We start from the raw sequence: 25,719 nt of genomic DNA, 5'->3' as shown, positions 1-25,719 counted from the left end.
ACAACCACCACCATTGCCACCACCAATACCAACACCACCACTGCCAATACCACCACCAACAATACTACCACCACCAATACCACCACCAATACCAATACCACCGCCAATACCACCATCAATACCACCACCACCAATACCACCTCCAAAGTCAATACCACCACCAATACCACCACCACCAATACCACCAATACCACGACCACCACTAACACCACCACCACCAAACCACTACCAATACCACCACCGCCAATACCACTGCCAATACCACCACCAATACCATTAGCACCACCAATACCACCTGCACCACCAATACCACCTCCACCACCAATACCACCACCTCCACCAGCACCAGTGCCACCACCAATACCACCACCACCACCACCACTACCACCACCACCAATACCACCACCACCAATACCACCACCAATACTACCACCACCAACGATACTACCAATGCCACCACCAATACCACCACCAACACCAATACAACCACCACCAATGCTATCACCACCATAAACAATACCACCATCAATACCCCACCACCAATACCACCACCAATACCACCACCAATACCACCACCACCAATACCAATACCACCACCACCAATAACACCACCACCACTAATACTAACACCACCCATACCACCAATACCACCACCACCAACATCACCACCAATATCACCACCACCAATACCCCCACAATACCACTACTAATACCACCACCACCACCAATACCAAAACCAACAATACCACACCACCACAAGTACCACCACCACCACCAATATCACCACCACCAATACCCCCACCAATACCACCACTAATACTACCACCACCAATACCAGCACCACCACCAATATCACCACCACCAATACCACCAACACCAATACCACCACCCCCACCAATACCACCACCCATACCAACACCACCAATACCACAACCAGTAACACCACCACCAATACCACCACCACCAATACCACCACCTATACCAACACCACCAATACCACTAGCAGCACCAGTACCACCACCACCACCAATACCACCATCACCAATTTCACCAACTCCACCAATACCACCAATACTAATACCAGCAACACCACCACCATCACCACCACCATCACCACCACCACCAATACCAATACCACCACCTCAGTGCCTCTCACTCAGTAGTAATAGCAGGGGCACTGTACGAGGCCAGAGCTGCAGCCGAGACCATCCCTCCCTCCATGCCTGTCATAAAGCACAGCCCGCCCTGCACCAGGAGGTGAAGCAAGGACCCTACTACAGCTGGAGTGTTTTTTATTATGCCAAAGATAGCAATGACATTACGCAATGCCACACTGCACAATGAAATCATGGACAGGGCAGGAATTAGCCCCCGTCCTGCTCTTCCTTCTGAACGAAGACAGCGTAATCACAGAGCGAAAGGTGTTGGAGCGCTTTGTTAGTGTTTATAGCACATTAGGTTCTCGACTACTAGGTGATCTACTGAACGTGCCCATTTTCACTTTGTGGGAACCAAGGGTTTGTTGCACACTTTTATTAATATTAGGGTATTTGCTACCAGGAACAACATTTTGTCCAACAGCTTGTTTTTCTTGATCTTGCTCACTCAACCAGTCAAGTCCTTTGTCTGCATTCTCTGAAAGATTACTGTGTTCCTGTGGAGGTAAGTTTCTTCCATTACAGTATGAAGCAGAATTGAGATGCCACACCGTGTCATCACTTTGAAACACTGAATTACCGAAGCCCTGGTCCACCACAAGTGGTGGAGAAAACTTACTTGCCAACTTTTCAAAGAACCATTTGTTTCTACTCTAACAAGATCTCCTACTCTAATGTAGCCAGACTTTCTACAATTAATCTCATCATACGGTTTCTTGTAAATTGCTCAAGCCCCTGTCATCTTTTCCTTAATAACTTCTGCTGACCCATTCACTCCTGAATTTGTGCACTGAACCCACACTATCTTTTGAGAGGGCGTTCACCCTCGCATATGTTTGAGTAACACAAGGTGTAATTCTATATGCTGACATTGTATGGAATAAAAAGCAGGTTGAAATAGGATGCCAATGAGAGTAAGTGCAGGCATCCAGTGCCCTCTGGAGTGCCCAGAGAGGGTGCTGCCTCCAATCACAGCACTTCTTTCATGAGCATGAGAGCAGTGCCAGGATTGGCTTGGGAGCCTGTCTCAATGAGAGAAGATGACAGAGGACGTTGCCTCGTTGCAGGAAGGTAAGCTTATTTGATGTATTATAAAAAATGTTACCACACCACCCTATGGACATGCCAGCCGCCACTGCATATCAGAAGTCAGAAAAGCTCGAATGAAGCACATTTTATTTTTGTAATTCTAAAGTGAAATGGAAACGAAGGGGCTTGTTTACAAGCCCCTTGCGCTGTCAGTGCGTCACTTTTAATACAGGAAAAAGTCAGGTACCGGCGGCGAAAGTGGCTTGTAAACAAGCCCCAAAGATTTTAATAGGATCAAAACAATTCAAGACACTTTTCTTGGTGATATGCACATGATAACTATTTGCTGAAACTCGATTTTTACCCGTTATTGTTTGCTTACTCTACAGTTTTATATGTAAACCTACATGTCAGTACGAACTGTGTTCCAATTTCAATGGAAAATGTGCTGCATGTACATGACAGTGCCATACCACATGACTCTTTAGAAATGTATGTGTAACCTTGTGATGCTAACTGTGCCACTGGATTCAAGCTATCCTGGCTGATGAGGGGCGAAACCCCGAAACCGGTCCTAGGATGCTTGTTTCCGATCCAGGGAGGAACTGGCTTGGCAGTTCGCGTTGTACTGTTCCCATGAGGCACACGGTCAAGACTGATTTGCATATGGCCAGGTCTAAACTGGGGTGGCATGGTGAGAAAAAGAATGATGGATTTAACCCAGATCTCTTGCCTGGGGGTGAATGTTTTGATTTGTTCTGCATTCCGTCCCTCAATTGAGTGTCTTTTGCTTTCTTGTCCCGGGCTCGCTGTGCCACTGGATTCAAGCTATCCTGGCTGATGATGAGGTGAAACCCCAAAACCAGTCCTAGGATGCTTGTTTCCGGTCCAGGGAGGACCTGGCTGTTTCCGGTCCAGGGAGAACCTGGCTTGGCAGTTCAGGCTGGACTGTTCCCATGAAGCACAGGGTCAAGACTGATTTGCATATGGCCGGGTCTAAACTGGGGTGGCATGTTGAGCAAAAGAATGATGGATTCAACCCAGATCTCTTGACTGGGGGTGAGGTTTTTGAATTGTTCTGCATTCCGTCTTGCTACATACCACGCCCTTCCCACTCTCCTGCTGTAAGGTCGGGTCTCATTCACTATGTGTTCTTTGTGTGACGCTAAACAAAGACATGACGTGCGCCCTCTCACCCTCCTCCACACACTCACAGCTACCGCTACGTGGGCCATTTTAAAGCATTGTGGGGGCTGGAAACTTTCTAGAACGCTGTTAATGCCTAAAAGGTAGCTTAAAAGGGTGAGTGTCTTCTCTAGCTGGCAGCTCACCGATTCAAGTGTGGATGACTTGACTCAGCCTTTCATCCATTCTAATGGCGATAAAATGCGTACTAGTGAGTTCGTGGTGGGGCAGCATTGCCCGTGTCTGTTGAAATGAGAGGGCCGCGCCTGGTTTCTTCTTCTGGTCCTCATCATCGCAGTTTTTGTGTGATTGTGTGTCTTGCTAAACCGTGCTGCACTTTTTGACCTTCGAGGTGTTGCACGTTTTATTCCATGGATGCCACGTATGACCCAGGCAGCTCTGAGTGTTACTCAGAAGGCGGCATTACCGAGCAGGGGACTGGCTGGTGAAAGCCTGCAGGCACCATGGAACCATGCCCATTCCCCGGGAACCTCGGAGGATCCGCGAATCCACATGATAAATGGCTGCGGAGGACCCGCGAATCCATGCAGTAAACACTCATGAGCCTGGGGCCTCTTCGGTGCCCTCGAGGACTGGCGCTGTTGTCACCCACCTTTGGGGTCTGCAGACTGCAGACCCTTCCGGTGGACTCTGCCAATATTTTCGTGGTGCTATTCATTAGTAAGGATTGGGGATAAACGGTCACTCTCGCCAGAGGGCAGCGGGTGCTGGGTCACGGTTGTAAAGTGATAACAGCGCTGAATTTAAAGGAATGTGTGAGCTGATGGCACATTCGTTTGATTTTTAAATATGCGAATACTATATTATAGCGCGCTGCCAGGCTTTGGAGGGTTTCTATGCGCAGCTTCAGAGGCGCGGTTGGTAGTGAAGCACAATAAACCTTCGCCTTTCTGCATATGCTCACCGGGCCTGGAAGCGACGGCTGGACTGGTGCCAATGGAGCGCTTTCTGGCGGCAACGATGGTCTGGAATCACTAGGCGCTTCTGCGAGGCGCTGCGTGTGGGCCGTTCTTCTCTCTGCAGCTGAGGACCAGCAGCTGTGTAAGCCCAGCGCTCTGTGTCACCATGGAAATGGGGGTTGGGGGCGTGGTCACTCCGCCAGCATCAGCCGCCTGCACCTCACCCCGCACATCACCCTCCGCCTGTCCTGCAGACACTGGTGACGCAGCAGCCTAAGCTCCGGTCTCTGGCGCCATGCTGCATCTTTCGTTGGTGCCATGTCATTGGCTAAACTCTTAATTCAATGAATGAATTCATCTGACTCCGCTGTCCTGTGAACCAAATGCGCCAAGGCGCTCTCTGCCGTCTCTGTGCGGGCTTTGATCGTCAGTGGCTCATGCAGAGAGCCTGTGCTGAGTGACCAAGAATGAATGAATTAATAGACACACATAGCGCATCTTAATGAACTTGAAGGCACTGTCTGCCTTCTTTCTCTGTGTGAACTTTGATTGTCACTATCCTGAGTTACCCATAATGAATTAGTTAATTAAAAGACACACATTAAAGGACATCTAAAATGGGCTTCAATTGGAATTCCATAGAGCATATTATCAAGCCCATTATCGCCGTTTTAGCGGCAGTTTTCTGCCGCTAAAGCGGCGATAATTTTATCGCCTGGCTTGATAATATGCCCCCTGGTTCTTTTGTAAGCGCTCTGACGCCTTTGAGTAAAGTTCGCGCTATATACAATTGTATTAAATACACCGTAGCAGATTTCCTTCTAGAATGAAGGCAAGATTCAGATTCACGAACCGCTGTAGCAGCACCCTCTAAGGGGCAATGCCAAGGATGAGCCGCGCAGCCTGTCATTGATTGCTAGCGCCACCGCTCAGCATTGTGGAACTTGCAGTCCAGTGTTTCAAACTGTAAGAAGTGAGGCTGGTGCTTCACTCCTTCGGGGCATAGGCAGGCTGTGGAAGGTTTACTAGACCACACCCAGGGGGCCCCCAGTGCCTGTTCGAGTGTTCCATCTGTGTGTGCCCTATGTTGTCTGTGTGTCTGCATCACCTCCATTTGTGCATAGGCGTCTTTCTATGCCTTCACGAAACTGATGTCACGAAGGACGAAGAGAGAGGCGCAGGAACACATCTTCAGGCCCAGTGGGCTACTCTATGTGTAGGCTTCTCCGTTTTCCGGAAACAACTTTGTGGTACTGGAATTTTGCATATGAAATATTGCTATAAGCCATCTCTTAAACGCCATCGCGCGCTTCTAAAGCCCACCAGAGACACAGATTTGTCATTGCACAGAGTGACCCTCACAAAGGACAGCTCTGAAGTGCAGACGCTCACCGAGGACAGCTCCTAAGCTCAGACCCTCACCGAGGACAGCTCTGAAGTCAAACCCTCACCAAGGACAGCTCTGAAGTCAGACCCTCGCCAAGGACAGCTCTGAAGTGCAGACCCTCACCGAGGACAGCTCCTAAGCTCAGACCCTCACCGAGGACAGCTCCTAAGCTCAGACCCTCACCGAGGACAGCTCTGAAGTCAAACCCTCACCAAGGACAGCTCTGAAGTCAGACCCTCGCCAAGGACAGCTCTGAAGTGCAGACCCTCACCGAGGACAGCTCCTAAGCTCAGACCCTCACCGAGGCCAGCTCTGAAGTCAGACCCTCACCAAAGACAGCTCTGAAGTCAGACCCTCGCCAAGGACAGCTCTGAAGTGCAGACCCTCACCGAGGACAGCTCCTAAGCTCAGACCCTCACCAAGGACAGCTCCTAAACTCAGACCCTCACCGAGGACAGCTCTGAAGTCAGACCCTCACCAAAGACAGCTCTGAAGTCAGACCCTCGCCAAGGACAGCTCTGAAGTGCAGACCCTCACCGAGGACAGCTCCTAAGCTCAGACCCTCACCAAGGACAGCTCCTAAGCTCAGACCCTCACCGAGGACAGCTCTGAAGTCAGACCCTCACCAAAGACAGCTCTGAAGTCAGACCCTCGCCAAGGACAGCTCTGAAGTCAGATCCCCAACAATGACAGCTCCAAAACGCAGACCCTCACCAAGGACACCTCCTAAGCTCAGACCCTCACCAAGGACAGCTCCTAAGCTCAGACCCTCACCGAGGACAGCTCTGAAGCTCTTACTCTCACCGAGGACAGCTCCTAAACTCAGACCCTCACCAAGAACAGCTCCTAAGCTCAGATCCTCACCGAGGACAGCTCTGAAGCTCTGACCCTCACAGAGGACAGCTCCTAAGCTCAGACCCTCACTGAGGACAGCTCCTAAGCTCAGACCCTCACTGAGGACAGCTCCTAAGCTCAGACCCTCACTGAGGACAGCTCCTAAGCTCAGACCCTCACTGAGGACAGCTCCTAAATTCAGACCCTCACCAAGGACAGCTCAGACCCTCACTGAGGACAGCTCTGAAGCTGTGACCCTCACAGAGGACAGCTCCTAAGCTCAGACCCTCACTGAGGACAGCTCCTAAGCTCAGACCCTCACTGAGGACAGCTCCTAAGTTCAGACCCTCACCAAGGACAGCTCAGACCCTCACCGAGGACAGCTCCTAAGCTCAGACCCTCACAGATGACAGCTCTGAAGTCAGACATTCGCCAAAGAAAACAGCTCTGAAGCACAGACCCTCACCGAGGACAGCTCTGAAGATCAGACCCTCACCGAGGACAGCTCTGAAGCTCAGACCCTCACCGAGGACAGCTCCTAAACTCAGACCCTCACAGAGGACAGCTCTGAAACTCAGACCCTCACCGAGGACAGCTCCTAAGCTGAGACCCTCACAGACGACAGCTCTGAAGTCAAATCCTTGCCAAGGACAGCTCTGAAGCTCAGACCCTCACCAAGGACAGCTCCTAAGCTCAGACCCACATGAGGACAGCTCTGAAGTCAGACCCTCACCAAGGAGAGCTCCTAAACTCAGACCCTCACCGAGGACAGCTCTGAAGTCAGACCCTCACGGAGGACAGCTCTGAAGTCAGACCCTCACGGAGTGCAGCTCTGAAGTCAGACCCTCACGTAGGACAGCTCTGAAGTCAGACCCTCACGTAGGACAGCTCTGAAGTCAGACCCTCACCAAGGACAGCTCCTAAGCTCAGACCCTCACCGAGGACAGCTCCAAAGCTCTGACCCTCACAGAGGACTGCTCTGTAGCTGAGACCCTCACAGAGGACAGCTCTGAAGTCAGACCCTCACGGAGGACAGCTCTGAAGTCACACCCTCACGGAGGACAGCTCTGAAGTCAGACCCTCATGTAGGACAGCTCTGATGTCAGACCCTTGCCAAGGACAGATCTGAAGTCAGACCCTCACAGAGGACAGCTCCTAAGCTCAGACACTCACTGAGGACAGCTCCTAAGCTCAGACCCTCAGCAAGGACAGCTCCAAAGCTCTGACCCTCACCGAGGTCTGCTCTGTAGCTCTGACCATCAACGACGACAGATCTGAAGCTCAGACCCTCACGAGAGACTGGTCTGAAGCTCAGACCACCACCAGCGAGGACAGCATTGAAGCTCAAACCCTCACCGAGGACAGCTCTGAAGCTCTGACCCTCACCAAGGACAGCTCCTAAGCTCAGACCCTCACCGAGGACAGCTCCTAAACTCAGACCCTCACTGAGGACAACTCTGAAGCTCAGACCCTCACCAAGGACAGCTCCTAAGCTCTGACCCGCACCAAGGACAGCTCCTAAGCTCAGACCCTCACCGAGGTCAGCTCTGAAGCTCAGACCCTCACAGAGGAGAGTTCTAAAGCTCAGACCCTCACAGAGGTCAGCTCTAAAGCTCAAACCCTCATGAGGACTGCTCTGAAGCTCTGACCCTCACCAAGGACAGCTCTGAAGTCAGACCCTCCCCAAGGACAACTCTGAAGTCAGACCCTCACCAAGGACAGCTCGGACCATCACTGAGGACAGCTCTGAAGTCAGACCCTCACCAACGAAAGCTCTGAAGCTCAGACCCTCACGAGGACAGCTCCTAAGCTCAGACCCTCACCGAGGACAGCTCTGAAGCTCTGACCCATCACCGAGGACAGCTCCTAAGCTCAGACCCTCACTGAGGACAGCTCTGAAGCTCTGACCCTCACAGAGGACAGCTTCTAAGCTCAGACCCTCACCGAGGACAGCTATGAAGCTCAGATTCTCACCGAAGAGAGCTCCTAAACTCAGACCCTCACCGAGGACAGCTCCTAAGCTCAGACCCTCACCGAGGACAGTCTGAAGCACAGACCCTCACCAAGGACAGCTCTGAAGCGCAGACCCTCACTGAGGACAGCTCCTAAGCTCAGACCCTCACCGAGGACAGCTCCTAAGCTCAGACCCTCACCGTGAACAGCTCCTAAGCTCAGACCCTCGCCAAGGACAACTCTAAAGCTCAGACCCTCACAGAGACCGCTCTAAAGCTCAAACCCTCACGAGGACAGCTCTGAAGCTCTGACCCTCACCAAGGACAGCTCTGAAGTCAGACCCTCACCAAGGACAGCTCTGAAGTCAGACCCTCACCAAGGACAGCTCGGACCATCACTGAGGACAGCTCTGAAGTCAGACCCTCACCAACGAAAGCTCTGAAGCTCAGACCCTCACTGAGGACAGCTCTGAAGTCAGACCCTCACGGAGAAAAAAGTCAGACCCTCACGGAGGACAGCTCTGAAGCTCTGACCCTCACCAAGGACAGCTCTGAAATCAGACCCTCACCGAGGACAGCTCCTAAGCTCAGACCCTCACCGAGGACAGTTCTGAAGCTCTGACCCTCACCAAGGACAGCTCTGAAGTAAGACCCTCACCAAGGACAGCTCTGAAGTCAGACCCTCACCATGGACAGCTCCTAAGCTCAGACCCTCACCGAGGACAGCTCCAAAGCTCTGACCCTCACCGAGGACAGCTCCTAAGCTCAGACCGACACCAAGGACAGCTCTGAAGCTCAGACCGACACCAAGGACAGCTCTGAAGCTCTGACCCTCAAAGACGACAGATCTGAAGTTCGGACCCTCACCAGAGACTGGTCTGAAGCTCAGGCCGCCACCAGCGAGGACAGCTATGAAGCTCAAACCCTAATCGAGGACAGCTCTGACCCTCATTGAGGACTGCTCTGACCCTCACAGAGGACAGATCTGATACCTCAAACCCTCACTGAGGACAGCTCTGAAGCTCAGACCCTCATGGAGGACAGCTCCAAAGCTCAGACTCTCTCCAAGGACATCTCTGTAGCTCAGACTCCCACCGAGGACAGCTCTGAAGCTCAAACCCACACAGAGAGCTCTGAAGCTCAAACCCTCACCGAGGACAGCTCTGAAGCTCAGACCCTTACAGAGGACAGCTCAAAAGCTCTGACCCTCACCTGTGAGAAGTTGGCCTGGTATATACTGTCCACAAGTTATAGTGGGCACCTTGCCCCAGTCCAAACAACCCCTTATTGATGATAGGTTAAAGACAACCTTTATTGAAAGCTATTCTAGTGGTAGATATGGAGAGCAGCCTTCAGGCTAAGTCTTGAAATAATGTAAAGCAGCTTGTTTTACCAGTCTATAATCTCTTGAGTGGCTAAATGAAAGGAGACCACACCAGGTATATATATAACATATATGTATTTATTCCTAAACACACCCCTCTAGACTCTTTATGAGGCTAGAGGCAAAAGCACATAAGTTACACTTCAAATATGACAGTAAATTAGCACAAATACACGTTAGGCCCTAGGGGCGGACCAAACCATATACTAAGAAAGTGGTATAAGAACCACGAGTTAACTAGACACAAGGTCTAGAGCCTGTAGAATCAATGGGACCCCAAGGAACCACCCAAGGTAGTGACACAGGGGACCTACGGGGGCCGTGTGCAGTGTGAGAACACAGCCGCGAGCTCTCTTTAGCTTCTATGGGGAAAGTTGTGGTTAGATTTTTAATGTTAAAGGACCCTTAGAAATGGACTGGGACCAAACCCTTTTGGACTTAGACAGTTCTAGGGTCAACACCCATGGGAGCACCGGAGTACTCGAGTTACCTCACCCAGGGAAGCCGGGTGCATAGGTGTCAAATGGTGTCGGGTTGCGTCGTCGTTTTCAATGGAAGCTGGCAAAGGAGTGCTGCTGCCGGAAAGATGCGAAGTGTCTGAAGAGATCTAAGCCTGTATCGGAGATGTGAAGAATCTGAAAGCAGAGGGGACAGAGTCTAGGTCACTTGCCAGTGACCAGGGGCACGACAGACGAATGCCCACCGATGTTGGGTGTTTCAGGTGAAAGAGGTGAAGCTTGACTCTTCAGCCACAAGGACCAGGAGGCGTCGAGGATAACCAAGAGCTGGATTCGATCTGTCTCACAAAGGATGTCGAGTGCTGCAGCATTGGTGCCCGGATTGGACACAACAAGCCTTGGCAACAGCAACCCACGCAGAAAGGAGAAAGATGCTTCTGTGCAGACCAGCAAGATCCTGGGGACTCCCCAGGCGATGGAGAGTCAGGGCACGTCTGGAGCAACCAGTGAAGCCCAATAAAAGTAAAGTTACCCTTCTCAGGGACCCACAAGTCGAAGGACAAGGGTTTGAGAAGGGACCTCAGGAGGAATCACAAAATGGCGGCCCACAGGTCACTCGGAGAGGCAGGCCAGCAATCTTCAGTGGATTCACTGCTTGGGGTCTGGGCTACAAGTAACCCAATGCACAGCCTCAAGGGATGTTGAGAAGCTATTGCACTAGCAAATTTGCACAGTGTCTAGAGGTTCCAGTTCCACGGTACCCACGAGGGCTACGGGTCTCAGCTTTGCTAGAGACTTGGTTCGGCCACCGGGACGTCTGGAAATCTACCTCTGGTGTTGCAAAGTCTTCGGCATCCAGCGGGAGCTTTGGAGATGCAGACCAGACAGATGCGTCTTTGGTGCCTGCCAAGCAAGGGAGTAACTCCTTTACCCCAAGGGAGATTCTTCAGTCATCTGGCGTTGAACAGATCATCGAAGGTCCAGGATTCAGTTTAAGAGTTTCGTCCAGGAATATCTAAAGTTCTGGTTACAGAGGTTCCTTCTTTATACCCAAGGAAAAGGGTTGTTCTAACTCAGGGGACCCACCTATGGGAGAGTTTGGAAAGAGGGGTGGCTACACCCATTTCCTTTGTCCAGTTTCACGCCAGAGCAAGGGCTGGTAGCCCCTGCAACCGGTTTGAACTGGACTATGCACAGCGACACCAAATGTGCCCCCAGTGCAGGACTTCAAAGCACTCTCAGAGTGCACCTACCCAGCCCCAATACATTAAAGCCTGCTTCGCAGGTGGTAACACCTCCCTGTGACAGGAAACCTATTGTCCAGGCCTCCCCTGTCGGAGTTTTGGTCAGCAGCAGGAGGCCAGACTTGTGCCTTTGGCTGCAGCATCCATTTTGTGATGCCAGGGCTCTTTTAAGCTGGTACCGGGTATACCAGTGCTGTCATGTTCCTCCCTCTAGAAGGGTGGGATCATACTCCCACATCAGTTACTGGTGTGGGGGTATGATTCCAAGGTGTTTGACACCAAACACAACACCATTCCGTGCAGCCAGTCCATAGTTAGCATTTACAGTTTGGTTATAATGCACTTAAGAGTATATGGTCAGGCTGCATCACAGACAACCCCGGAGAAGAGATTCCAAAGGCTGCAGAGGGGCTCTGCTCATGCATGGGCACCCTCTCACACAAAACCAAGCACCCTACCTTAAGGATTGATAAGGCCTGCCATAGGGGTGACTGATAGGTTTATATGTGCAGTGATAGGTGAGATATAGTGAACCTATATCTCTGTAAGGGGTGCATGCACCACCTTACCCAGGCTGCAGTAGCAGACCTGTGGTTTCATTTTGGAGGGCTTCCCAGGGGTGGCATAATACATGCTGCAGCCCCTGGTAGGCCTCTGGGGTACCTATGCCCTAGGTACATAGTATACCATATACTAGGGGCTTATAAGGACGCCTCAGAATCCAATCTATTGTGTACCTAAGGTACATGGAATCAATTTAGAGAAGAAGAAGCTAGGCTGGGGTCCTGAATAGCAGGGCCCCAGCCAGACTAAAGTCGAAAAACAGTGTTATAGCAGCAAAATGTGGGGAGTAACCATAAGAAGCAGATCCTACTTTCCTACATCACCAAGGACAGCTCTGAAGCTCAAACCCTCACAGACAGCTCTGAAGCTCAAACCCTCACTGAGGACAGTTCTGAAGTTCAGACCTTCACTGAGGACAGTTCTAAAGCTCTGCTCTTCACAGAGGGCGGCTCTGATGCTCCGATCTTCAAACAGAGATCTCCACCAAGGACAGCTCTGGGGTTAAGACCCTTACAGAAGACCGCTCTGAAGCTCAAACCTTCACAGAGGATAGATCTGAAGCTCAGACCTTCATAGAGGGTAACTTTGAAGCACAGACTCTTCAGATTCTCACTGAGGAGAGCAGCTCTGAAGCTTCAATACTCACTGAGAGACCCTCACAGAAGACACCTCTGAAGCTCAGACCTTCTTACAGCAGACAACCCAGGAACTCGGACCCAAAACATGGAAAGCTCTAAAGCTCAGACCCTTCAGATCTCCACAAAGGACAACTCCGTAGCTTAGACACTCAATGTGGACAGCTCAGACTTTCACCATGTACAGCTCTGAAGCGCAGGTCCTTACAGAGAGACCCTAGTCAAGAAGAGCTGCAAAGCTTAGAAATCCAGACATTCGCCAAGGACAGTTCTGAAGCATAGGAACTCACAGAAAACAGCTTTCAAGTTCAGACCCTAATCGAGAGACCGTCACTGAGGCAGCTCGAAAGCTAAGGCACTCATCATGCACAGATTTGAAACTGAGACCTTCACCAAGAGCCCCTCACCGAGGACACTTCTGAAGCTCAGACCCCCACTGAAGACAGCTCTGTAGTGGAGAGTTCTGAAACTCAGACCTTCACAGAGGGCAGCCATGAATCGCAGATGCTTCAGATCCTTGCCAAGGGCAGTTCCATTCAACCTTCGCCCAGAGACCCTCACTGTGGACAGCTCTGAAGCTCAGACCATCTCTTGTTGTGGATCTAAGTTTGGACTAGTTGTTTGTAGTCCTTGGTGAACAGCGGGAATTCAATTTTCTTTGAGTCGAGCTTCAGGGAAGTGCTGAATAGTCAAGTCTGAATGAGGTGCAAGCAGTGTCTGAGGCACTGGATGTCTGGAGCAGAGGAGACTTCAAATATAATTGTGTGTTATCAGTGTGGGTGAGGTTTCATGCTGTTGTCTGTGACTAGAGTTTCAAGGTGCTCCTTATACAGACTGGAGACGATAAAGACCAGACGCAATCTTGAAGGACTCCGTAGGTGACCGGGATCTTCTGGGACCATGCGGTGCCCAAGTGTATGAACTGGTGTCAGTGGATAGACAGGAGGAGAACCAATGAAGGATGCTTCCAATGAATCCCAGGTGAGACATAAGTGAGTGGATGAAGGTGGAAGAACTGACGGTGTCGAAGGAAGCAGAGAGGTCCAGCAGTATCAGGAGGCAGGGCTTACCTTGATCTGTGGTGAGGTGGCATTGAGTATGATCTGTGGGTAGCTGTCCCCATGGTGCAACCACAGTAGTTGTCATGCAGTGAAGTGTGAGAGAAGTGACCTCATGGTAACATACAGATATAGTGGGTGAGACGGGGAGGAGAGCAGCTTGATATAGAATTCAGAATTAGGTGAGTCAGCTACAGCTGTAAACATATTACAGTGTCTAAGGAGGTGCGAAGGTTGATGGAGTATGCCGGTTCCACGTTTCGCTCACTTGGCTGCAGATTTTAGTTTTGAGGGAGCAACTTGAATGAGTAATATAAGGCTACAAATGCCGCGCTGTGAGTGCGAAGGTTCGAATAGGGTACTGCCAATGTAGGACGTTGACCATTTCCAATTGACGACATTGAGTCACGACTTGCTGACGTTATTAAAAGATGTGCTGGTCTTCTACGCTAGCAAAGCTTTGTGAAAGGGTGGAACAAAACCCAACGAAACACGCTGCGATGACACTTGTAATGTTAAAAGGCTAGTATACTCAAACGGTGTAATAGTAGTGTCTTAGACAAAGTGTGCAGCGTGGACCAGCAAATACAGAAGCGGTGCTCTCTTCAACTGAAAATAACAACCATAAAAAATTTAAAAAACACAAATGCTGCCAATGCGGGCCCGGTTCGCTCAAAGGAAGGGAAGGCCAGAAAGTGGTGTTAAAAATAAAACACAACACGTCAGGGAGACCACATTCTTACTTGCTTTTAATGAGAAAATGTCAAGCAGCGCCTCAAATAATTCAAAGACAAGTGCCATTTCAACTGGCCAGAGCTCTCACTAGAAAACAGTCAGTTGGAGCCTAATGCTTAAATGCATGACACATAGGAAACTGTATATATGTTTTCTTTCAATACAAGTCAATGGGACCTAATCATGTGACAGGAACTTTTTACTTTCAACAAAATCTTATCTACTGAGCAGGGGGCAGGGTTTTCTCCTGAAGGAAGCTAGAGGTTCAAGAGGATAAGATAGCATTCATGAACACAATACTGAGTTCATTATTCTCCTAAAGTCTAAGCCTGGGCGGAGTTTGCGCATTTCCGCTACGCGGAACTTCACAAAGTGCAAAAAAAACTCTGCAGAGCTCCGCAAGCAGCGGAGTGCATTAGATAAATCCCGTTCACAGTGATTTTCAGTGCCAGGTGCTTGTCTGCACTGTGCAATCATCGCAAATGGCACCATGCACAGCGCAAGTGGGCGCTTCTTCCTTTCTGCCCTTCAAGTAGATTTTTACTCGAGCGGCAGCTTTCTAACGCAAACAGACAATTTCTCAACGCAAGCTGACCGCCTGCGTTGAGAAATCTCGCTGGGAGGTGGGTTTTCCTCGCTCGCGTGGCTAACTTGACATTGACGAATGTGAGCGAGGAAAAAAACTCTGCTCCACTACACGGGGCAGAGTTTTTCGGAACTCCGCGAACTCCACGTAACACAGACTGCGTAAAACTCCGTGAGAGGTGCAGAGTTCTCCACCTAGACTTATTAAAATCCTGCTTCTAGTTGCCAGCATGAAAAACAAGTTTACACTTTGATGAAATGTACTACTCTGAATGAAATGGCTTCTGGGCTACCAGAGCCATGAAACCTAGCAAGAACAGCTATATATGGCAGGATGGGTGGACCACAACTGTATGCATCCTGAAAGTCCTTCTTTTGGCAACCCCTCAGTCTGGTCCACTGCCTGGTGGCCAAGTCTCTGCTACTCCCTGTCTCTTCAGTCCATAAATTGAATGTTATTTTTTATTCCCAATTCTCTTTCACTCCCAACATTTAGAAATTGACCTCCACCTGCTGCTTCATTCAACATGACACCAAAAAGATCATCCCAGTTCTACCTGCTCATTACCAGAAAACTGTTATCCAAGGTCTTGTTCTTTCCTGCCTTGACTCTTGTAACTCGCTCCTTGTTGGACTCCTCCATACATGGTCGTCCATCTTCAAAGGGTTCAGAATGCGGCCGCCTAGCACGTTATGGGCCTGAACAGCTTCTCCTATATCTCATCCCATTTTAACTCTCTACATTGGCTTCCTATTAAACAAGGTTGTTTGTTCAAAGTCCCAGTCACAGGGCTCTTTAATCTACTTCCTCTAACTACTCCAAGCGCTATATTCCTTCTTGAGTCCTGTGCTGCAGTGCAGCCAACCCTTTGTCCATCCACAAGTTCTGTAAAACCCACTGAGGGGGCCGAGCCTTCTTGAATCATCAGCAAGACATGGATCTCTCTTCCTGGCTATCTTCCCTCCACTCAGTGTCTCATTACATTCCCCCAGCTGCTGAAAAGCATATCTTTTTTAACCCCTGGCGGGTAACTCCGCTCCGCCGACAGAGTTTGCAGATTTTTGCCTACTTCACGCTCCGTTCCAAATGCAGAGTTTAGGCAAAAACTCCTCTCCGTGGCGGAGCAGAGTTAGCCAGCCCCTCCACCCTCCCAAATTAACAAAAAAATAAAAAATGAGGCACTTACCTGCATGGCTGTGCGCATGCGCAAGACGCACAACGTAGTGATTTTTCATAGGAGAAGGACGGCGAGGAGCAGGAAGGAGAGCGGCCAGGCAGAGGAGGAGGCAGCCACGCAGGTCGCAGGTAAGTGCCTTCTTTTTTAATTTTTTATTAATTTGGGAGGGGGGAGGGAGCATAGCGTATTTCCACAGAGTTTATTTCAAACTCTATGGAAATACACGTAGAGGCACTATGCCTGCTACGCCCAGGCTTCCTTTTTTTAAACTAAAAAAACTCTGCATACGTCTCCTGCTCTCTGTGCCTAATTTGTAAAAAGAAAAAAAAAGGTTCCGGGCCCACATTTTTCTAAGAAGCCCGCCGGCGTGGGTGCAGCTGCCCAATGTCAGGGTTGCAGAATACAAAGGCTGTCTAGTCTGTATCTTACCTCATGCCTCTTTTATCCACCAGTTTACTCTTTCTGCCCACATATAACACTCTCATAGGGATTTTTGCCATCCTTGCTTTCTTCCTTTGCCACAACATTTCCATCTCTCTCGCGCCTCTTTTTCCCCTTTTCTGGATTTCACTCTCTTGTTCTGGGTCAAAATCTGATGATTAAAAATAACTTATGGTCCCTAAAAGAGAGTGCTGGTGGGTCCCACCTGCAAACACTTGCTCAAATTAAGCACTGCCTGCTACCTTCCTAGTCCCAGGACACCCTGTTGTTGGTAATTACATACTTCATCATCAACAACGCACACACTGCCAATCCAAACGGTAATCAATCACTGCTATCAAAGTTATGTGAATTTCAACTCTTAATAAAAGTAACACCCTAAAGTCACAAACAAAAGAAAGTTTACCAGCCAAATAACATGATGTCCCTAATTTCTTCTAAGTTGTTTGTTTTGTCACCATACAGTGCCTCTCAGGGTAATTATTCTTCAATTCATGGATGTTGGACCTGGCCCTTTTTGTGGGGTCATCCCTAAACTTTTTGCCTTCCTCCTGTATTTTTCCTGACCTGTTGTTGGCTGATTTATAACTCTGGGCACCTTACCACTGCTGATCAGTGCTAAGGTGCATATGCTCTCCCTATGGTAAAATGTATACATTGATTGGTGTCCATGTTTGGTTTATTTGGTTTACTGTCAGCCCCTAGTAAAGTGCACCAGGAGTGCCAGGGCTTGTAAATACAAATGCCGCTAGTGGGCTTGCAGCACTGGTTGTGCCACCCACAGAAGCGGCCTAGTAAAATGTGTCTAAAGGTCTGCCACTGCAGAACCTGCGCGCAGCCTGGTACCGTCGCGCTGAGTGCGCAAGTGACCCCACTTGCCAGTCCCTAAACCTTCCCTTAACTACATATTAGTCACCCCTCTGGTAGGCCCAAGGGCAGGGTGCATTGTAGGCATAAGGTAGGACATGCCCTGATGTGTGTGGCATGTCTTAATAGTGAATTACAGCCATTTTCGTTTTTCACTATTGAAGGCTACCTGCTCTCCATAGGCCAGAATGGGCTGCTGGAATTACTACACGCTGTAATCCCAGTGGACCTATAGAGCATGGTAGAAAGTCATGTTTAGTATGCCTGAACTCAGAATAATAAAATACTTCTTTTAGTAAAGTTTATTTTAATATCCTACGTTTGTAAATACTACTTGTAGAAAGTTAGTATTTACTGATCTGGCCATTCAGTCCGCCTCTGCGCTGTGTGTGTGTGTTCTGCCTAGCAACAGTAAGGAGCAGGGCTGGGGAATTCCAAGAGACAGGCTGGCTGCCAGGTGGTGGGTAGAGAGATTACACCAGGATGGGTGGGAGGAGTACACCTTTGACTCTGAATAGACCTGTACTCTGCCACCACAATGCTGGCTCCGCCCCCTGTGGAGCGGCTGATGTCTCTGCCCTGCTGCTGAAAGGAAAGAGCAGAGTCACCATAACAAAGTGCTCCAGAACTGGACTGAGCCAGGCCCAGGCCCCCTGGCGCTAAAGAACAAAAGACTTGCACTATAAAAGTAGGAGCCTGGCTCCTAAGAAATCAGATCCTGTTTGCGCCAAGAAGAAACTCTGCCTGAAGGAGAAGGACCTGGAGAAGCTGAAGGAGGAATACTGTCTCTCTGCCTGAAGAGACTGGCCTGCAGTGGGTGCCTGTCTGCTGGAAGGAGAAGGAAAGCCTGAAGAAAAAGACTTTAATTCAACTTGTGCCTTTACAAACAATCTCCAAGGGCTTGCGTGTGAACTTGCCCCCGGACCTGCGCCCCAGGAACAGTGGGCGCTACCTTCCTGACAGAAGAGGAGAAGTGCCTGGAAGTGATTCTACAAGCTGAACCTGGAGAACTGATGTAACCCCTGACCTCGCTGAGCAACGTGACTTCTGCTACTGGTGTGGCTGCGAACAACGTAAAGGCCTGACAGCCCGAGCAACGTGAACAACTGCCCCCTCGAGCCGTAGCTCGCAACGCAAGGAGGAGATCTACGAGTCTGAGTGCTGAGTCCCTGTGATCCCCGCCGGGTTATAGAGACCTTTGTCAAGACCTAATGGTGCCCTGGTTCGCTGCATACAGACGAAGCTAACAGCGTGCTGCGCTGTGACATCACCCCGAGGCTGCCCTCCGGCTTCTGCCCCCCTTCGCGGTGACCTGTGATCCGCCCGGACGCCCCGCGAAGCTTTGCCATCCCCGGGACATCGGAGACTGCAGCGCGACGCGGGACGCCTTGGTGCTGAACTACGAGGCCGCCCCGAACCCCCCCTTCACAGACTGCAAGATTCTGGTGAGTGTGCGCTGAAGCATACGGCCCGTACTCCCTTCCGTACGGACCGTACAACCATCAGGAGCGTCTGGTGTGTGAAGCCGTACCCGCCCGTATCATCCCCCAGTCTGGTGCGCTAGTACGGCTCGCACTTACTTGGATACGGACCGTACTGCCCGCTCAAAGTGCTTTGGAGAACCTTGTGTGGTGCTTTGACACGGACTGCCAGCGTCCAGATCGCACCAGCGCGGCCGCCTGTGTACGGCGCGTCCCCTCATCAGGTACGGACCGTACTGCATCAGAGAACCTTGCCGGTGCTCACGCGGGAAGCGTGGACCTTGGCAAGCGAGCTGGTTCGACGCGGGTTGACGTGGGTACGGCCCGTATGGTTCGAGGCCGGTAGACGCGTCCCTCACGCGAGAAGCGTGAGGAACGGCACGACGTGCTGGAAAAGCGGTACAAAGCATTTCTGAAGTCCTACGAGGCGCACAAACCCCCCAAAGAACTTATTTCAAGTAGAACTGTGCCATTTTAAGACCTGTGGGCTGCCCTTAAGTGTTTAAAAGTAACTGGATTGAGATTCGCTAAGAAAAACTGTATTTATGCAACCTGCCTGAAAGAAAACCTTTTATATAAAGAGTTATATTTTGGATAAATACAGCCTTGTGTCTTTGTGTGGTGGGGTGGTGATTATTGTGTGGGACAACTTGAACGCTTAACCTACATGCCCTCTGGAAATTTAGCCTGACTGCTCGCGCCACGTTACCTAGAGGGTGAGCAGGGGTTATTTTTAAAGAGGTGATCCTTTGCCCTGACTTAGATGAAAAGGGTCCCTGCTTGTCGCAAGTGCATACCTGCGCCAACCAGAGACCCCGGATTCTAACATTGGTGGCAGCGGTGCGGATTTACGGATTTGCGTTCTTGGTGTCTGCGCAGTGATTGCTAACCATTGCACAGTAGACGGTCCAGTAGCTTAAGCCACAGAACTTTTTATGATTTAATTTCGCCTGCCAAGAAAAGATCCCTTGCGTTGAAGCCATGCCGGGCTCAAACAGCACAGCATCTGAAGCTTCTGAGATGGAATGGGAGTGGGATGCGTCAAAACTGGACAACTACACAAAAAAGCAACTCAGGTACTTTTGCAAGAAGTTCAAGGTTCCGCATGCAGGATGCAGGAACAAGAAAGATCTCTACAAGGCGCTGAAAGCCTGGATGGAGTCAAAGAATGCAACTGATCAGATTGTGTTAGTGGAACCAGCAGAGAGCATCCACAGCTTTGGCAGAAACCTGTCGCCAGGGGAGCTGTCAGACAGACAGGCCGCAAGAGAACAAGAGTTCACTTTGGCGAAACTGGAACTGGCTCTGGAAGAAAAGAAGCTGGCTCTTGAAGAAAAGAAAATGCAAATGGAGCATGACTTCAGAATGAAGAAATATGATATGGAGCTCGGGAGGCTTGAGGCCATGAGTGTCTCAGCCCAGCAACCAGAAAGGTGCGTAGCTCAGTGATGGAGCTTTTCTGAGTGGGAGGAGGAATCCAGCTCAGATGGTGGCAGCAATAGTGAATATTTTAGTGCTGAAAGAGTAGTACGCACACCCAGAGATGTGGCGCCTGACTTGAGGGAGGGGGTTAACATACACCAGGAGGTTCAAGGGCATGAGGTAGCTCCAGTAGTGCGCAGTATCCCTGAAGGGAATAGGGTGACTGGCGCAGGGGTTCATGGTCCTTGTGGCGGGAGGGACACTCTACTGACTCTAGATGAGAGGCGCAGGGAGAGGGGTTCCCCCAAAATTGAAGTCCTGGTGGGTGAGTGTGAAGACCGCCCGGAAGAGTGTGGGTTGTGTGACAGAGACAGTCAGATACTGTCTTGCCAGTCTCATGAGAGTGGTGTGGAGTATGTGTGTGAGGCACTGGATGGTCAGGTGAAGGATAGTTTGGTTAACCCTGCTAGGGGGCTGTGTGATCCAATTGTGGGAGAGAATATTTTAAGTCCCTGTTTTCCAGAGCTAGGCCAACACCTATTGGAGGGTGAGTTCCCTGACCGTAGGGAACTCACATTGGAGGCAGACCTTTTGGTGGATTGCAGAGGGGGAGAGGCATTGGGGAGTGACCCCGTGGGGAGTGGCTCAGGTATCTTCCAACCTAGAGTGGTGGAAGGAGTGCAGAGTAGCCCAGCTAGGTCCCATGGTAGTGGGAGTGGTGTAGGGACTTACGTCCTGTCTCAATGGAGAAGGAGTGAGTGCGGGGCTGCGTGCCCCCAGGTGCCCGAAACCCAGTCTCAGAGCCTGGATGATTCTTTAAGAGAACACCAGGCGGGGAGCCTAGGCTGTCCTGATGGGCCGCCCGTTGAGTGGGATCCCCTAGTGTCTGGTGAGCTGGGAGTGTCTGTAATCGGACCTCCATCAGTTCTGGTGTCTGGCGGTACCGCTCCAGTTGGGAGGGTACAGAAGTCCAGATTGAGGGGTGAGAGGGGGAAAGAGTCCCCAGTGGAGAAGCCAGTGGGTCAGGGGCCAGCCAGAAGGGCTGTGTCACCAGTGAAGGACCATGGTGACACCACTTCTGTCCTGGGGGATCTCCAGGCACTGTCAGATGGACAGGGGTCAGGAGATCAGCGCCAGGCAGACTGTCGCATGACACATGAGTTATGTGTCACCCTCAGGGGGGGCATGCGTGCTCCCCGGGAAGTCCGGGTGCGCCAGGCGAGCGTTCAACCGCATGGGTGGGTCCCAGGGTTGGGAAGCCAGGTTCAGGGGTTGTCTGACCTGGAGGGTGGGACTACTGTAATCAGTGTCCTGACCCAAGTTGCTTCTAGGGGTACCACTCCAGTTGGGAGTGGGCAGTACTCTGGAAGGGGGTGCAGAGGGAGGGAGTCCTCGCCTCTGACCCCGGTGCAGCCTGAGGGTTTAGACCCTAGACTGGAGAGCCAGGGTCAGGTGTTGTCTGACCTGGAGGGAGGGATATCGGTAATCAGTGTCCCTACCAGTCTGTCTTCTAGGTGTACCACTCCAGGTGGGAGGGTACAGCCATCTGGAAGGGGGTGCAGAGGGAGGGAGTCCTCGCCTCTGACCCCGGCTCAACTGAAGGGTTTAGACCCTAGGTTGGAGGGCCAGGTTCAGGGTGTCCCCCCTGACCTGGACGCCCAGTTGCAGGATAGAACCCCTGAACTGGTGGGCGAATTGCACAGGACACCTGCCACAGGTGCCCTGGCATTTCTGGAAGGGGGTACCACTCCAGGTGGGAGGGTACAGAGCCCCAAGGAGGAGGACCGGGTGTGGGAGAGGCCACCCCAGTCTTTGGTCCAGCTGCCGGGTACAGGCCTGGGGCTGGTGGGTCAGTGCCAGGATGTCATACCTGACCTGACAAGGGGGAGAATGGACAAAGGGTGCCAAGCACCTGGGGCTACTGCCCCCCGCTCCCTGGCGCCACCGAGGATTGAGAGCCCTGAGAGGCATACGGCCTGGGTCTCATCCTTGACTACTGTCATTGGCCACTGTAGCATTTTGCTGTCTGTCTGTTGGGACACACCTGTGGGCCAGTTAAGGTTAGGTGCTGCGCAGGTGGTGTCCACAGGTGAGGAGAAGGGTTCCCCATGGATTGGCTTGGTGGGCCCTGAGAGTATGGACAAAGGGAGTCCAATAGGTTCAGATTGGCATAGAACTGGAGTCTGCCCCTGCAGTTGCGGGCCAGGTCCTTGTTCTATCGCCCCAAGCAGGGAAGACCATCACGGTGGTGATTGGTCTACCCTGCGTTTTGGCTGGAAGGGGGTTGTGTTGGACCTGGCCCTTTTTGTGGGGTCATCCCTAAACTTTTTGCCTTCCTCCTGTATTTTTCCTGACCTGTTGTTGGCTGATTTATGACTCTGGGCACCTTACCACTGCTGATCAGTGCTAAGGTGCATATGCTCCCCCTATGGTAAAATGTATATATTGATTGGTGTCCATGATTGGTTTATTTGGTTTACTGTCAGCCCCTAGTAAAGTGCACCAGGAGTGCCAGGGCTTGTAAATACAAATGCCGCTAGTGGGCTTGCAGCACTGGTTGTGCCACCCACAGAAGCGGCCTAGTAAAATGTGTCTAAAGGTCTGCCACTGCAGAACCTGCGCGCGGCCTGGTACCGTCGCGCTGACTGCGCAAGTGCCCCCACTTGCCAGTCCCTAAACCTTCCCTTAACTACATATTAGTCACCCTCTGGTAGGCCCAAGGGCAGGGTGCATTGTAGGCATAAGGTAGGACATGCCCTGATGTGTGTGGCATGTCTTAATAGTGAATTACAGCCATTTTCGTTTTTCACTATTGAAGGCTACCTGCTCTCCATAGGCCAGAATGGGCTGCTGGAATTACTACACCCTGTAATCCCAGTGGACTCGTAGAGCATGGTAGAAAGTCATGTTTAGTATGCCTGAACTCAGAATAATAAAATACTTCTTTTAGTAAAGTTTATTTTAATATCCTACGTTTGTAAATACTACTTTTAGAAAGTTAGTATTTACTGATCAGGCCATTCAGTCCGCCTCTGCGCTGTGTGTGTGTGTTCTGCCTAGCAACAGTAAGGAGCAGGGCTGGGGAATTCCAAGAGACAGGCTGGCTGCCAGGTGGTGGGTAGAGAGATTACACCAGGATGGGTGGGAGGAGTACACCTTGACTCTTGAATAGACCTGTGCCCTGCCAGCACAAAGCCGGCTCCGCCCCCTGTGGAGCGGCTGATGTCTCTGCCCTGCTGCTGAAAGGAAAGAGCAGAGTCACCATAACAAAGTGCTCCAGAACTGGACTGAGCCAGGCCCAGGCCCCCTGGCGCTAAAGAACAAAAGACTTGCACTATACAAGTAGGAGCCTGGCTCCTAAGAAATCAGATCCTGTTTGCGCCAAGAAGAAACTCTGCCTGAAGGAGAAGGACCTGGAGAAGCTGAAGGAGGAATACTGTCTCTCTGCCTGAAGAGACTGGCCTGCAGTGGGTGCCTGTCTGCTGGAAGGAGAAGGAAAGCCTGAAGAAAAAGACTTTAATTCAACTTGTGCCTTTACAAACAATCTCCAAGGGCTTGCGTGTGAACTTGCCCCCTGACCTGCGCCCCAGGAACAGTGGGCGCTACCTTCCTGACAGAAGAGGAGAAGTTCCTGGAAGTGATTCTACAAGCTGACCCTGGAGAACTGATGTAACCCCTGACCTCGCTGAGCAACGCGACTTCTGCTACTGGTGTGGCTGCGAACAACGCAAAGGCCTGACAACCCGAGCAACGTGAACAACTGCCCCCTCGAGCCGTAGCTCGCAACGCAAGGAGGAGATCTACGAGTCTGAGCGCTGAGTCCCTGTGATCCCCGCCGGGTTATAGAGACCTTTGTCAAGACCTAATGGTGCCCTGGTTCGCTGCATACAGACGAAGCTAACAGCGCGCTGCGCTATGACATCACCCCGAGGCTGCCCTCCGGCTTCTGCCCCCCTTCGCGATGACCTGTGACCCGCCCGGACGCCCCGCGAAGCTTTGCCATCCCCGGGACATCGGAGACTGCAGCGCGAAGCGGGACCCCTTGGTGCTGAACTACGAGGCCGCCCCGAACCACCCCTTCACAGACTGCAAGATTCTGGTGAGTGTGCGCTGAAGCATACGGCCCGTACTCCCTTCCGTACGGACCGTACAACCATCAGGAGCGTCTGGTGTGTGAAGCCGTACCCGCCCGTATCATCCCCCAGTCTGGTGCGCTAGTACGGCTCGCATTTACTTGGATACGGACCGTACTGCCCGCTCAAAGTGCTTTGGAGAACCTTGTGTGGTGCTTTGACACGGACTGCCAGCGTCCAGATCGCACCAGCGCGGCCGCCTGTGTACGGCGCGTCCCCTCATCAGGTACGGACCGTACTGCATCAGAGAACCTTGCCGGTGCTCACGCGGGAAGCGTGGAGCTTGGCAAGCGAGCTGGTTCGACGCGGGTTGACGTGGGTACGGCCCGTATGGTTCGAGGCCGGTAGACGCGTCCCTCACGCGAGAAGCGTGAGGAACGGCACGACGTGCTGGAAAAGCGGTACAAAGCATTTCTGAAGTCCTACGAGGGGCACAAACCCCCCAAAGAACTTATTTCAAGTAGAACTGTGCCATTTTAAGACCTGTGGGCTGCCCTTAAGTATTTAAAAGTAACTGGATTGAGATTCGCTAAGAAAAACTGTATTTATGCAACCTGCCTGAAAGAAAACCTTTTATATAAAGAGTTATATTTTGGATAAATACAGCCTTGTGTCTTTGTGTGGTGGGGTGGTGATTATTGTGTGGGACAACTTGAACGCTTAACCTACATGCCCTCTGGAAATTTAGCCTGACTGCTCGCGCCACGTTACCTAGAGGGTGAGCAGGGGTTATTTTTAAAGAGGTGATCCTTTGCCCTGACTTAGATGAAAAGGGTCCCTGCTTGTCGCAAGTGCATACCTGCGCCAACCAGAGACCCCGGATTCTAACAATGGACTTCGCTTGTAGGACAAAAGCCGTCATGAGGAGTAGAAGGAAGTGAATGTTCATAATTTGTGCATGTGGAGGGAAGGGCGTGGCTTGAATCCGTAGGAGGATATCCACTTGCTAACGCAGCTCTGCGGCTGCCGGAGAGGACCGTCAGCCTCTGGGCGGCTTTTTTTTTCTTCTCTATTATGGAGCCCTTATGAGAGGCAGCAATGTTGTAGGAAATCCTTGCCCCTCATCCTGA

At 51.2% G+C, this 25,719-nt stretch overlaps 1 protein-coding gene across 2 annotated transcripts in view; it reads right to left on the bottom strand.

The window, feature by feature from the left end:
• The window catches only part of LOC146808789 (cornifelin-like), a 100,452-nt gene extending 96,002 nt beyond the window's left edge, over positions 1 to 4,450 (bottom strand). For both annotated transcript variants that reach the window (XM_085614238.1, XM_085614237.1), the window contains exon 1: positions 4,297 to 4,450. The gene's annotated coding sequence lies outside the window, so the exon portion shown is untranslated. The remainder of the gene's footprint in view (positions 1 to 4,296) is intronic.
• Positions 4,451 to 25,719: the final 21,269 nt, after the last annotated feature.

Source organism: Triturus cristatus, chromosome 7, assembly GCF_964204655.1.
Source record: "Triturus cristatus chromosome 7, aTriCri1.1, whole genome shotgun sequence".
Classification (NCBI taxonomy): domain Eukaryota; kingdom Metazoa; phylum Chordata; class Amphibia; order Caudata; family Salamandridae; genus Triturus; species Triturus cristatus.
This window is presented reverse-complemented; position numbering and strand designations above follow the sequence as displayed.